Raw genomic sequence first — 6,152 nt, forward strand, 5'->3', positions numbered from 1 at the left:
ATAAATGCAAGTTGCTAAACTTATCAAACACAAAAACAAGACAAGACAGCGTGCCTAAATTTGAGACTCCCTTTGGCCCTGTACTGCCCCACCCACCACAAATGGTCCTGATCAACTGGCCAAATTGCAGCAATGGGACAGGTAGGTGAGAAGAAATCTCAGTGTGGAAATAGTTATCCCGCTGTACCAAGGTACCGATCCAGCTCACCAAGAGAGAATTGCTGCAAATATAAGGGTGGATTGGTGGGGAGAATCCAGATCACAGGAGATATTTCTAGTCACTAATAAGGCATAGAAATAAACATCAGACTGCCGAGAGAGTAGGGGGAAAAAAGGGAAGGCTGGGAAATTGAAGCAAGAACACCACAAGCAAATGAGGTATATTGTTTACCGTCTCTCACACAAAGCCCACAAAACAAAACACGCCTTTTTCCCTCACGGTGACTTTACTCCCTGCAATAACCTTGATTGTTCTTCGGGCCGGTCTTCCATTCCTCCCGGGCAGCGCTTAATCATTTCATTTCTAGGCTCAAGGTTCACTGTTTGTCATTTATCTGCATTGGCTTTTTGGCATCTGCTAGCCCAAGGTATGGGACTAATCTGAGCCACTCTCCACCTGCCCATATTATTCTTTATTATTGACTGTTCCCCTCCATTTGGCACAGGCTGCACTGGAAAAACCTCGCTTTTCTGTATAGGCACCCGGCAGAGTGGAGTCGTCTCCTCTTCCTTCTGAGGCCCTCCTGGCTTTAGGCTCACGATATTATGCTTTCCAGAACCCTCCCTTTTTCATAATCTCCGATAGCTCCTTAATAAACTACTTAGCTGTATAAAGTATTTAACTGGTCTGTAATTTCCTGGTAAGCCAGCAGGTTCCCTAATAAATATACTAGTGTTTTGCTGGCAGCAAGCCAGGATTCAGGAATCTCTCATGAACTCCACTCGAAGGGAGCTTGTAAAAACATTTGCTCAAGCTTCTCCAGTTTCCAGCCTTCCTTACTTTGCCATTCTCAGCTGTACATTAACCAAAAACCTCTCTCACTTATCAGGCTTTATTTTATTTTATTTTCTAAAAAAAGAAGTCTACATTGTGAATTATGTTCCATCCCCCTATAAAGCACCTCTGCACATATCGTTTGCAACAAAAGGCTTGGGGTGTGTACTTCTTTAAGCACAGGGGCAAAAGGTTTATGTTGCATGAGCATCTCAATCCATAGTGAAATTTCAGAACTCTTCATTTCAGCTGTCCTTCATTGCTTACCCCAACGACTCCACAGTTCCCTGCACCACCATGTCTTGAGGTCAGGCAGGGAAAAAGTGCAGCTACAACATCTTGTCCATACCTGGAATACTATGTCCAGTTCTGGGCGCCACCACTTAAGGAGGATATAGACAAACTGGAACAGGTGCAGAGGTGACCAAGATGATAAAAGGTCTAGAAACCAAGCCTTATGAGGAACGTTTGACGGAGCTGGGTATGTTTAGCCTGGAAAAGAGGAGACTGAGAGGAGATATGATAGCCATTGTCAAATATCTCAAGGGCTGTCACATGGAAGAGGGAACAAGCTTGTTTTCTCCTGTTCCGGAGGGTAGGACTCAAACCAATGGCTTCAAGTTACAAGAAAGGAGATTTCAACTAAACATTTGGAAAAACAGTAAGAGCTGTTTGACTGTGGAACGGTCTCCGACGAGAACTGGTGGACTCCCCTTTCTTGGAAGTTTTAAAGCAGAAGTTGGACATCAATTTTTCATGAATTCTTGAGATTCCTGCATTGCAGGGGGTTGGACTAGATGACCCTCTGGGTCCCTTCCAACTCTACAATTCTATGATTCTATGACTCTATGACAAACCCTTTGGCACCAGGCTAAACATGTTTTATTATCTCCCTGGGCATTTTAAGTGTTGGGTATTGGCTGTATTGTTGCGTTTTATCTCGGTATCATTATTTTAGTTTCCTTCAGTTATAAGGCTGAAGGGTGATTTTGAAAAATCTTTTGTTTTAATAAAATACAATTTTCCCAGCAGCAGCAGCAGTGCTGCAGTAATAATAGTAATTATTATTATTATTATTATTATTATTATTATTATTATTAATACCCTGCCCATCTGGCTGGGTTTCCCCAGCCACTCTGGCGACTCTCAACAGAATTAAAAGCACAATAAAACATCAGACATAAAAAACTTCCCTAAACAGGGCTGCCTTCAGATGTCTTCTAAAAGTCAGATAGTTGTTTATTTCCTTGACATCTGATGGGAGGGCGTTCCACAGGGCGGGCGCCACTACTGAGAAGGCCCTCTGCCTAGCAAAGGCAAGATGAGAGCAACACCAAGATGGCAGTGATGCAGACATTTCCTTCCCTGTCAGGAAGCCTGAAGATGGTCAGCAGCTGTTGCCAAGGTAGGTGAGTGTGAGCATTCCCAGTGTACACACTCGCCGTGAAAAAAAGTGCCTGTGACAAATGACACACCCGCATATGTAGATTCTTAAAGAAACCAGGTAATGGGACCTGCAAGTTCTATCTGTCTGTCTATCTATCTATCCATACTTTATGACTTGTAATTATTGGGCTATTGTGAGCCACCTTGAATATGCTTCAGTAAATAAAATAGATAGACCTGACTTTTCCTTCTCAGCCTGTAGCCACCACAGAGAGAGCTGAGTTGTCCAGTACAGGGATTTCTGAAGCCCCGTTATGTTTGGATTGGAAGAGAAGAAGAACCATATCCAGGCTTCAGTGGGGCTCTGCTTAGCTGCAAAGAGGGGGGAAAGGGGGGAAGTAACAACAAAAAGTTGAAGATTTGCATCTAGCTTTCGGATTTCATAGCCAAATCTGAATAAAACCTTCAACGTTCTACTTTATTTTTGTTCTGAAGCAGATGTTTGGTTTATCTTCAACAAGAATTGCTTAATTTTTTAATTAAAAATATTTTGCATGTATTCCGTATATCTTGGGGGAGGGTGTGTGTGTGTGTGTACATGCTGGCTGTTTGCCTTCTGAAAAACATTTGTGCTGCACTCCAGGTTCCCTCTACAATATGATAGCTTGGTTGAAAGCCTGGCCTGTTCCCCTAGAGTGCGTTGTAAATTGTGCATTAGAAACAAAGGAAGTAAGGAGGGACCGGATGCCATTTTGTTTGAAGTAAAACCATATGGCAAAAGCAATATAAGACTGAATTGCAGACTCCCTAAAATGCCAAGCGTTATAGCTTGCTCCCCAAAGGACAGGTGTTACCTTAGAAATGAGTTGATCCTCGAAACAACTAAATCCTCTTAGACATATGCCCATCTGTTCTGCAACTAACTTCTCTAAAAGGGTTGCATTTTTAACCAAAAAAAAAAAAAGAGTATTTTTCGGCTGCAGCTGGGAGTGGCGAGTTCCTACCTTCTCCCCACAACTGCCTGCAAACTTTTTTCAAAATAAAAAGTCACAATTTCCCCTTTTGAAAACAAACCAGCACAATGTTCATTTGAGATAAACCTGCTGCTGTTTTACTCTTAATATCCCAGCCCCATTTTGCCAACTGCTTTCTGGTGCATTTAATAGGTATAAGGCAACAGAGATAGAAGGCTCACAAACACTTTTTGTTTTTCCTGTGTTTTCTTCCATTTGTCCTGTGATTTGTTTTTTTTTTTAAATAATATTTATTAAAGTTTCAAAAGAAGAAAAATCACATTAATTAAAAAAAAAAAAGTTTAACAATAAAAAGGAAAAATACCAAGTAGAAAAAAGAAAAAATAGTTAAAAACAATTCCATCTTTTCATCACTTCTTTTACGTTTACTTGTTTCCCGGACCTCCTCATACCTCCCTCTTTGGTATTCCAATTCAATTTGTTAATCCAACAATTCCTTTCCCTCCTTTTTAATCCTAATCTTTAATCTTGATATATTATAACATTAATTTTTTACGTATTAAAAACCAATTTTTCCATATTCTTTTGTACCTATACAGCTAGAAACCACTTAACTTCAATCCAACATCATTCTAACATTATTAATTTTGCAATATTTCTGTAAATAGTCTTTAAATTTCTTCCAATCTTCTTCCACCGACTCTTCTCCCTGGTCACGGATTCTGCCAGTCATTTCCGCCAATTCCATATAGTCCATCAATTTCATCTGCCATTCCTCCAGTGTGGGTAAGTCTTGTGTCTTCCAATGCTTTGCAATAAGTATTCTTGCTGCTGTTGTAGCATACCATTTGTCCTGTGATTTGTAGGCATGGGTCTGATAGATTTTTCTTTTCCCTGCTGTAAAAGAAAACTCCTAGCTCCCATAATCCCTGACCATGTTAGTTGAGGGCGGCTGATGAGAGCTGGGGGTCAACCATATCTTGATCGTGCTGCTTGGCCACCCCTCCCATATTCAATATTCAAATGTTGTGCCCCTGTACGGACCTCAGGGAATGCCAGGGGCAGCTCAGGAGGTCCAGGTAGACTGGGGTGAGGTACCGCTGAACTGGAACACACATCAGTCCGCAGAGAAACACATGAACATTTGTTCTGGTATACAGCGGGATTTCCCGAGGGAAAGGAGTGATACAAGGAGAAGTGTGGACAGGCCCTTCGTCTGAGAGTAAGATCCTTTGAACTCAGTGCGACTTATTTCTGAGTGGACACGTATAGAATCGTATAGACTCCCAAATGAATAGCTCCATGTACCTAAAAGAGAAGGTAGCTTTCCTTTGGTTTTGTTAAAGGGGGGGACGGACCTAAATAAGTATAGTAACCAGACTGCTAATGGAGTTAAAGGGGGCCATCCGTAAAAGGAGAATTTCTGTCTAAAACAAAAATACCCGTCACCATCTAACAGAGGAACTATAGCCTGCCAATGCTCTAAAAGGCAGTCGCGAGAGCTAATTATCCGCAGCAGTATAAGACCAGCAATTCCATCTTGTCAGGCTGAGTAGCAAATCCAAATTGACCCATTTATCTGCCATGCTCTCGCACACTAATGACCCCCCTTGTACCTGCGCTGACCAAATAACCTCCCCTTCTGCCACTCACCATATCCCAGGAAGACATTGAACTGTAATCATTTAGAGGTGCGTGAGCATAACTCTTGGCCCTGTCTCTCCAGCAGCACTTCTAAAGATTTACTGTCTCGGTACTTTGGAGCAGTAAAGTGGAAATACAGTGAAGGACAGTTTTGAGGTTTGCCACATATCTGAGGGAGAGTAACAGGCAAGAGGCAAGGGAAGTATTATTATTATTATTATTATTATTATTTTCTATTCTGCTCTGTGTGTGTAGAATCCCACTTTCTTGCCCCAGGCTTGAGCAGGATACAAATATACAGTGGTACCTCGGGTTAAGAACTTAATTCGCTCCGGAGGTCCGTTCTTAACCTGAAACTGTTCTTAACCTGAAGTACCACTTTAGCTAATGGGACCTCCCGCTGCTGCCGCGCCGCCGGAGCACAATTTCTGTTCTCATCCTGAAGCAAAGTTTTTAACCTGAGGTACTATTTCTAGATTAGCAGAGTCTGTAACCTGAAGCGTCTGTAACCTGAAGCATCTGTAACCTGAGGTACCACTGTAATTTAATGGTTTAAATGCAGCCTGGTTGTGATTTGGGTTGCTGGCTTATCAGAAAAACATGCCTGGCCTGCAGTGTCCTGTTCAGCACAGTGGGTTAAACTTTTCCTAGCATGGAAGGAAGCATTATCACCTGCTAATGTCTGTACAGAGGGTTTTTTTTTCAAAGTTTCAGCTATAGTGGCAGGTTGAAAAAGGTTGCATCCCTAGCTGTGATTTGCCCATTTCGTGAACTTCACACGAATACTCTCCATTCATAGGCTCACAACTGGAACAAAACGGATTACATGAGCGTGGTTCACGTGTAAAGTTCAATGTGTGTATGGCCTGTGTACCTGTTGTTTGCAAATAGTTGAGCTGTAGAAATCAAGAAGTATGCACACAAACACTTGCAGGTACAGTGGTGCCTCGCAAGACGAAATTAATCCGTTCCGCGAGTCTCTTCGTCTTGCGGTTTTTTCGTCTTGCGAAGCACGGCTATTAGCGGCTTAGTGGCTATTAGCGGCTTAGCGGCTATTAACGGCTTAGCGGCTTTAAGAAAAAGGAAACAAACTCGCAAGAACTCACAAGACGTTTCGTCTTGCGAAGCAAGCCCATAGGGAAATTTGTCTTGCG

The 6,152-nt window shown here is 42.2% G+C and overlaps 2 long non-coding RNA genes across 2 annotated transcripts in view; one reads left to right on the forward strand and one right to left on the reverse strand.

Moving 5' to 3' along the window:
* The window catches only part of LOC308471696, a 115,183-nt gene extending 109,986 nt beyond the window's left edge, over positions 1–5,197 (forward strand). The window contains exons 2-3 of the long non-coding RNA XR_013983094.1: positions 2,271–2,399; positions 5,081–5,197. This is a non-coding gene — a long non-coding RNA (uncharacterized lncRNA). The remainder of the gene's footprint in view (positions 1–2,270; positions 2,400–5,080) is intronic.
* LOC308471700 overlaps positions 1–6,152 on the reverse strand; it is a 242,766-nt gene that overhangs the window by 148,241 nt on the left and 88,373 nt on the right. The gene's annotated exons all lie outside the window — the stretch shown is intronic.

Source organism: Podarcis pityusensis, assembly GCF_964106645.2.
Source record: "Podarcis pityusensis genome assembly, chromosome: 2".
Taxonomy (NCBI): domain Eukaryota; kingdom Metazoa; phylum Chordata; class Lepidosauria; order Squamata; family Lacertidae; genus Podarcis; species Podarcis pityusensis.